The sequence below is a fragment of the Monodon monoceros genome, unplaced genomic scaffold (assembly GCF_005190385.1).
Source record: "Monodon monoceros isolate NGI ecotype Baffin Bay Population unplaced genomic scaffold, NGI_Narwhal_1 Super_Scaffold_21, whole genome shotgun sequence".
NCBI lineage: Eukaryota > Metazoa > Chordata > Mammalia > Artiodactyla > Monodontidae > Monodon > Monodon monoceros.
In genome coordinates, this window is record NW_021703778.1 from 125,199,093 (window position 1) to 125,208,313 (window position 9,221).

Consider the following 9,221-nt stretch of genomic DNA (forward strand, 5'->3'; position numbering starts at 1 on the left):
TGGTTGTGTCTTTTGGCTCGACACCCACCAAGAGGCGAACCCAGTTTTCAGGTAACAGCAGGTTGCTGGCAAACTTTTGTTTTACGGAGATTTATTTGCTATTATTATTGCTATTATTTCTCACCTGGAATGGGTTCTACCACAAGCTTCGGAAGGGATCCTGGAGGGTCAGCGCTCTTTTACTTCGGTTGTCCCATGTCCCTGTCAGTCCTTGACATCCCCACATCTAGGATCAGAAAAGAAACCCAGGGCACCCCCTTTGCTTTCATTTAGTTTTTGAGGAGTCAGGAATTCGGGCTTCTTGACTCTTAGACTCATGCTTGCCCTGTCAAAGCCTCCTACTGCTCATCTGTACAGACAAGTTAGTGAGAATCAGAAGTTCTGGGTTGGACCTTCAGGCTGATTAGGTGGCAGGGGCTTTTACCTTTGGCCTCTTGTTTAACCGAAGGCAGGGTGGAGGGAGGAGAAAAAAGAAAGGTGTGTCCTGTAAAATGAAGGGATAACTCACTGGGCTGGTTGCCTCGTTTACAGGAAACAAAGCAGTCTGTGTTACCCTGCAGTATAGGCTGATCTTTGCACCATTCACTTCCAGCGTTGGTGGTATTTATTTGTGTGTGTGTGTGCGCGTGCGCGTGTGTGTTTAAACATTGGCAAAGGATGTCAGAGGCTTTTTCTTTTTCAGTAAGATGTGGTATTAATCTATTATTTTAGAAACAGTCCATTGCCAGAATTGAATTTCCCCCCCAAAAATCTTAGTGCAACTTATTAATGGACTCTACTGTTAATAATAAACCAAAGCTGATTATTTTGAGTTGATGTGGTGTGTGGGGGAGGATTATTTGACTCAGGCTAAATGCAGCTCTCACCATCAAAATACAACTTCAGATCTCATAGGTCTAGCAAAATATCCAGACCCCTTGTCCTCCCAATGTCAGGGCTTTAGACTCTAGGCCTTTGGGGCACAGCCAGGACTGAGTTACAATATGCAGTGCCTGTAGTACTGATGACCTGCATAGGAAAGCATTTAGGAGACACAAGGATGAGGGTCTGGCCATCTGGATGAGGCCAGAAATACCCTGAATTAAAAGTGAGAGTGGAGCAGCATCAAAATGGTTGATCTTACAGATAGAACAAACGAGTGGTTACCAGTGGAGAGAAGGAGGGGGGGAGGGTATTAAGATATACAAACTGCTAGGTATAAAATAAATAAGCAATGAGGGACTTCCCTGGTGGCACAGTGGTTAATAATCCGCCTGCCAATGCAGGGATATGGGTTCGAGCCCTGGTCCAGGAAGATCCCACATGCCACAGAGCAACTAAGCCCGTGCGCCACAACTACTGAGCCTGCGCTCTAGAGCCTGCAAGCCACAACTACTGAAGCCCAAGTGCCTAGAGCCCGTGCTCTGCAACAAGAGAAGCCACTGCAATGAGAAGCCTGCGCACTGCAACGAAGAGTAGCCCCTGCTTGCCGCAACTAGAGAAAGCCCGCGCACAGCAACAAAGACCCAGCGCAGACAAAAAAAAAAATAAATAAAAGCAACAAGGATATATTGTACAGCAGAGGGACTATAGCCATTCTTTTGTAATAACTTTAAATGGAGTATAATCTATAAAAATGTTGAATCACTGTGTTGTACACCTGAAACTAATATTGTAAATCAACCATACTTAAATAAAAAATAAATAAATGAAAAAAAAAAGTTGATCTTAAAATAACCAGGCCTCTATGGTAAAGTTTGAGGGGGGGCTGAAAGGGCAGGTCTCTTGACAAATTAGATGATAAAAAATATGTTTCTAAAAGCAGTTTTGAATACCTCTAGGATGGTCACAGCATTAAGCCAGTTGTGGATCATTCACGGGTTGGTGTGAAATAGTTCAACAGTTAGATGGAAAATAGGGTGGAGCAGTGAGATGAGGGGAAGCTAGGTCTGAGTAGATCTTACTCCCAGGGAGGCCTGAACAGCAAAAGGCAAAAGAATTGTCTGGGTACTTGGATGGGGAGTGAGGAATTAGGGGGTGCAAAAGAAGAGATGGAAGCCACCAAAGGCAAACTTGCTGCTTCTTCGTTTCGTTTAAGAAAATTTCAAATAGGTGGATCCTAGCCCCCCTATCTACTTAGATGGACTAAGTTCTTGTTGGAAACCCAGGATAATGATGAACTAATAAACACACTATTTGCTTGATTCTGTAGCCGGTTAGTAAACCTACGCCCCTGAGTTGCACATCCCTCAAAGTGGAAAAACTGTGAATGGTAGAATGTCCAAACTACAGCATGAGGGGAGGGATGTCCAAGCCCATGTGAAAGGGGTGATTTAGGGGACTTAGGAGTGTGGCATAGATCTAGTCTTGAATGACAATGAATCACATTGTCAGATAGTCTTTTCACTTCTCTTCCATTCTTTCTAGAAAGTATTTGGTGTTAGCAGGTCTCTAACACTTGTTAATCTATATTTTTAACAGAAAGCAGGTCCAGACTCTACACCTTCTTCAGGTTTTAGCAACTAACAAGAATTTAATAACGTTGTCTTCCATTTATGGTAAAGGATACTTCTCCAGTTAACACTCTGACGTAAACTTCGCTTTTTAAATTTTAAGTTAAAGTGAATTTACTTGAAGAAAAGTTAGCATTTGGGTGGCACATGGGTTGGCCTAAAAGTGTACAAATGTAACTGAAGTTTGGGAAACACAGAGCTTATGGTCTCCCAGGTCCCTTTGAAATCTAACATCTGCTCATTCTGCACTGGTCTAGGACACTGAGGCCCAGAGAGGTTAAGTTACTTGACCAAGAAGATTACGATCTTTAAAAACCTTTCCTTCAGCCTCTCCCTGACTAGAAACACCCAAAACTGTGGTTCCCTGAAAAAGTGTCAGACTTATGTGGCTCACCTCTGTTTACACCAGCCTGGGCAACGATGACCCCTTTTAATTCCTGTTTCTCAGCTGTGGCTTCCTCATGGCTGCTCTGATGAAATGGCCCTTGCGAATAGCTGAACAAACTGTGCAGACCTCACAAGACAAGTGTAAGTTGGCCACTGTCAGAAAAGAACTTGGGAAAGCGTATCAGTCCAGGTCTTCAGAGAAGCAGATGCCGAGACAGGATTCAGCATGCAAGGATTTTGTTAGGGCAAATGCCTGCAGGAAAGAAAATGGGGAAGGAGCCAAGTTAGCCTGGTAGAGTTTCAGGCTATGATGCAAGTCTGACCCCCAGTGAAGAAGAGATGGGGGGAACAGTGGGAGGGACGATCCCAGACTGCCCTCAGTCCCAGGAAGATCCCATGCTCTCTTAGCCATTGCTGGGAGCAACCTGGGGAGGCGTGGCCTTTTCACAAGCCCAGCAAGGACATCCGTGGCCCTTGGTCAGTTATGCTCCCTGCAGTTGGAAGTCTGTGAGGCCCATTCTGGTAACCACCAGAAAGATATCAGATAACAAACATAGGTTAACAGCCACTATATTCCAAAGTAGGGCTTACTGTGTTGGCACACCACTTTCAGATTCATCAAATCTGCAGCTAGCATTTTCCAAGGGCTCTGGCCAGGCTCTTAATGTGTGTTCCCTCATTTAATCCTCTTACCAGCTCTGTAGGGCAAGTTCTATTCTTCTTCTCATTTTGTAGATGAAGAAACCGAGGCTTGGAGAAGTTAAGTAGTTTGCTCAAGATCACTTAACAGATAAGAGGCTGAAGAGGTTTTCAAATATTTGCATATTGTTTTCAGGTTTGGGATCTGTTAAGTAAGCATGAATTCTCACTGCACTTTAGGTGACCTACTTACCCTGTCCCCTTAGTTTGTTTTATACTGTTCTCTGGCCTTTTTTTTTTTTTTGCGGTACGTGGGCCTCTCACTGTTGTGGCCTCTCCCGTTGCGGAGCACAGGCTCCGGACGCGCAGGCTCAGCGGCCATGGCTCACGGGCCCAGCCGCTCCGCGGCATGTGGGATCTTCCCGGACCGGGGCACGAACCCGCGTCCCCTGCATCGGCAGGCGGACTCTCAACCACTGCGCCACCAGGGAAGCCCAGGATGGGATTATTTTTTGAAATATTAGTCAGCATTTCCCTTATTCTCCTGGTGGTTTACTTTTCCACTCTACCTTGTGCTCCTACTCGCTGAGGAAGGACGTAGCCTTCCTGGTTTGTAGCTCGTCTAGGTTAACATTTGGGAGACGCTGAATGAGAGCCAGGGGTCTGAGAAGATTCACAGGAGTGAGAAGCTATCACAGTGGGTGTGAGGGGAGTAGAGATGTCACTGATCTTGGAGCAAGGAGCCTGGAGGGAGCCTGCCTCCCTGGGGAGGCAGCAGAAACCCCAGGGAGCAGCCTGGGGTGTGGCCCTGCTTGTCTGGAAGATCCAGGGGAAGTAGCAGGACCTCAGGGAGGAGGCTGTCAGTAGTCAGGGCTTAGACACGGTCACAGAGACTCCCCATCCCCAGGGAGGCGTGGGATAGCCCTTGGGTGAAGACCGGATGCTGAAGGCTGACTCAGAAAATACCCAGGGGGAGACTTGTCAAGGCCTGGGCTTCCCACCCCCAATCCCCTGCCACTGGTGCTTGGAGTGAATGGGCCAGTTAAGTGAGATCACATTTTCCCTTTCCTGGAGGAATGAGTGTTCCAATTAGAAATTCAGATTATGTATAAAAAATAAAGCTGCATTTTGTACACACCTGAGTTTTCGTACTGTTTGTATCTGCTTTACCCTCTGGTATTATTACTAACGCAACAAGACTCATGTTTCCGAAAAAGTTTTCACCTTGTTATGGGAATGAATAACATTTATAGGAGATAAATTCTGGGAAAGTTTTGCAAGGAGATATGAACAAATCCTGACAGAGGAAGCGAAGTGAGAAGTGTGCTAAGCCTAGGGTTTCAGCACATAGTCAGGATGCAACGTGCGCTAGAGACAGCCTCCCTGCCACCTTGTCTCAGGGCCTTTGTCGTGCTGACCACAGCTGGTCCACATTTTCACTTGTTCTTTGTGCGTAATAGATTTATTGCGGGGACTACCTATAAAACATATAGCTGCCATACAAATATTACTGTTCTTAAAATTTTGTTCTCTTAAGGAGTAAACTGAAGGAATCACAAACACCAGGTTCTCAAATGCAAACACTTTTAACTTCTCTGAGCTGTTAATCATCCATCTTTAAAGCTCTAACCAATAGGATGCTTGGATTTGAGGTAACATTTATCAGCTTAAAACATATTACAGAGAAAAAAAATAGCTTCCTTTTCATTTAATGTTTTCAAGGATGGAGCCTGGGAGTCTGGATGATGTATTAAAAGCTGATCTCATGCACAAATGTCAGGCTTTTCTTTTTGCATTTCTTGTTGTTTGTACTAGAGTTCATTCAGCATAGGTTCGCATAGCATAGCCTATCTCTGTTTTTCAAATTCAATGTTTTAATTTATGATTTATTTAAAAAATATTTGTTAAGAAACTACTATGTGTCCAGCCTTTTGCTGGGCACTTGGGATACATCAGTGAACCAAACTGATGACAGAGTATCCAGGCACATTATTTCCCCAGTCCCTGGTTTCCTGGGAACTCACTCCCTCTCTTTATCTGCTTCCCCTCTCCCCTTTATACTTAAGTATATCGTGGGAGTGGTCATTTTACAACAATGACTATAGAGGACTCCCTTTTGGTCATGTTCCCGGTGAAAGAAGGAACTGGAAGGATGGACCAACTTGGAAAGTCAACAAATCAATCACTGAAAGAGCACCCATTGTATGCAAGGAACTGTGCTCACTGTTAATGGTACAAAAAATACAGGCCACAGTCTCTGCCTTACCAAGAACTTTTAAACTAGGTTAAGGCACCACACTCACATGAAAATACAAGGCAGAGTACGCTGAAGGAAAAAACAGTTAGCCCAGAACTTAAGTGCTCAATTCACAGGAAAGAGCATCTTGTATTCGTCTTGAAGCCAAATGACAACAGCTGTTTCTCTTGGAAGTGCTATTTCTTCCTCCATACCCTTGAATCATAGTATATTAGTCATGGGATCACAGTACATTTCCAGTTTAAGATGAAAACATGAAGTTTCACTCCACCCATAATTTTCATGACAAATCATCATTTTATATTTTTGAGATTTAAGTGTGAGAACTGCAGAGTCAAGCTCATACCAGCAGGTGGAGGAATTTTCTATTTGAACTCAACATCTCAGGCCATCCAGTGGTTCAGCAGAGGATGTGATTGCAATTTTAATTATTGCTTTATTTCTCTTTCTTTGTTCCAGATATTTATGCAACTCTGAAAAAATTACCTATATTCTGATGAAAAAGAATGTATATATATATATGTGTGTGTGTGTGTGTGTGTAACTGAATCACTTTGCTGTACAGCAGAAATTAACACAACATTGTAAATCAACTATACTTGAATAAAATAAAAGAAAAACAAGCAAACAAAAATTACCTGTATTCTGAAGAAGATGAATCAAAATTGACTATTTTCATCCCTCTAGCCAGAGAATAAAATAGATGGCACTTTCTCCCTTTCAAAATCTTAGATGTAGATGTATTGACATCTAAAGTAATAATTCATTCTCACACAGAACATTGAAGAAGTCTTTTTAAAAAAGAAGATTTTAACATTCTGTTAAGAATCTTAACATTCTTTTTTTTTTTACATTTTTTAAAACATCTTTATGGAAGTATAATTGCTTTACATTGTTGTGTAAGTTTCTGCTGTATAACAAAGTGAATCGGCTATACGTATACATATATCCCCATATCCCCTCCCTCTTGCATCTCCCTCCCACCCTCCCTATCCCACCCCTCTAGGTGGTCACAAAGCACCAAACCGATCTCCTTGTGCTATGCGGCTGCTTCCCACTAGCTATCTATTTTACATTTGGTAGTGTATATATGTCCGTGCCACTCTCTCACTTCGTCCCAGCTTCCCCTTCCCCCTCCCCGTGTCCTCAGGTCCATTCTCTACGTCTGTGTCCTTAAGAATCTTAACATTCTTATGCTAGATTTAGAACACACTCAGAGTTGGGTATACTGGTGGCTTGGGCTCCCATATGAGTGAAGCATCTGAGTTTGCAAATATTAAAGTAGCAGAGTAGAGGGATTGCTACACTGGTTTATCTGGGGCCTATCACAGGTTTTCAGGCCTGTCTGAGCACATCAGTGAACTGGTGAAACAGGCCTGAGTGACATGAATACACCCAGGGAAGGTTGGAATCATGGGGAAAGAAGTCATGCCCTTCCCGTTGCTGGGGTGAGGGCATGTCCAGCTGTGGGAGGCTGCTGGAGGCTGAGGAGTTTCCTGGGCAGGAAATCACCCTAAGGGTAGAAGGGATCTGCTGATGAGCTTGAGCCAGCAAGAAACCTTAGCTGTCAGAGGGGAGCAGTAAGTCTGATTGGGGCACTGTAGCAGTTTCTTGATACCCTGGTCTAAGTATCTAGACGCATGATTTCCACGAGCACGTAGAAGGCCGTCAGTAAAAACTGAAAGAGTTTTCTCACTGAGCTTTATAAAAAGTACTCAGAACCAAGAAACACTGTTTTAACATCCCACCTGAGCAGGTGACTCAATCTCTTGCGCTTCACTCCTGCACAGCTTAGAGGGTCTGGAGGAAGCACTTGGCTCAATGGGCAGAGGAATTGCCAGCATGACTGGGAGCACATGGAGGCTCCCAGAAACACACGACTTGGTCCACAGGGCGTGGAGGTTTGCTATGGAAAATGGGAGCAAGACCCAGACATTTGCGCTGGAGTTAACGAGATTCCTCCGACTCAAAGACGCATAAAATCTGGAGAAACAGGCATTACATATATACTGTTGGTCAGGTTCTTAGAGTTATTGAACATTTACTAAAAGAACCGTAATTACTATATCTGTTTTTGATGTATAAGCTCTTTGTAAAACCCTCCTTTCTGGTTAATATTTATTTTATTTTTTACAATTTTATCTATTTATTTATTTATTTGTGGCCACACCACGCAGCATGTGGGATCTTAGTTCCCTGACCAGGGACCAAACCCGTGCCCCTGCATTGGAAGCGCAGAGCCTTAACCACTGGACCGCCAGGGAAGTCCCCATGAGTAATATTTTTATAGCAGTAAAGTATACAGACAGGTGTATAAATCTTAAGTTTTTATCACAGTGAATTTTTACAAATGAATAACTTGTGCAAACTCCACCAAGACTGAGCTACAGAATATTACGAGCAGCTCGGAAGCCTCTCTTGTGCCCCTTCCCTCTCTAAGGGTAATCACTACCCTGTTTTCCAATATTGCAAATTACTTTTGCCTGTTTTAAACTTTGCATAAATGGAATTAATTATACAGTGCATCTCTATTTTGCCTGACTTCTTTTACTCAACATTATGTCTGTATGTTTTGTGTTCTTGCCAAACTTCATAGCTTTTCATTGGTGTATAGTGTTCCGTTATATGAATGTAGCACAATTTTATCCCTTTTTTTAGTTACCCATGTTTTATGTATCCACTGTTGATGGACATTTGGGTTGTATCCAGTTTTTGGTAATTATGAACAAAGCCGCCATAAAGATATTGGATATGTTTTTACTGCACACAGGGCCCCCATTTCTGTTGGGAATATAATTGCTAGATCTGATCTATAGTTTTAATGACATTTTTTTCTTCCCGTTGTGGAAAATGTAGTTTAGCTATAGATGTACAGTTCTCTTGCCGTAAAGGGATTGAAGTGATGAAGAAACTAAGTTCATCTATGAGGGGGGAAATAAAGAGTTGACATTACTCAGAGTAGCCGGGTATTGACAAATTGGGTACTTAATGTTGAATCCTTGCTGGTTATCATAAGTCATAATAAGTGGTAACAATGTAAACTGTTGTATTGCTGATGCCAAACTGAAAAACATTTAGGATCGTTTCCCACTGCTACCTAGAATGTGTTTAGGATTCCTCCTCCTACAAGCTAAGTTTTAATATTAACCTTAGGAAGATATGCTTGGAAAGTAATTAAAAATTTTTAAAAATTGTTTCCATCCATCAGTGGAGATCGCTAAAAGTTGATTGCATCACTATAGTTTGTAGCATTTGCCACTGGAAGCTGAGAAACATCAGTGGATCTTCTGAGTTTTTATTTTCAGTTTATCGGTTGACAAATCTTCTTTAAGTGTTGACCATTGTATTTTCCGAGTTTATTTATGAAGACTGAATGGAAGAGAACAACACTAAGTTTGGGTCCCAAAGGACAAATGCTTTGTGTTGTGGGCCTCACTCAGAATGCC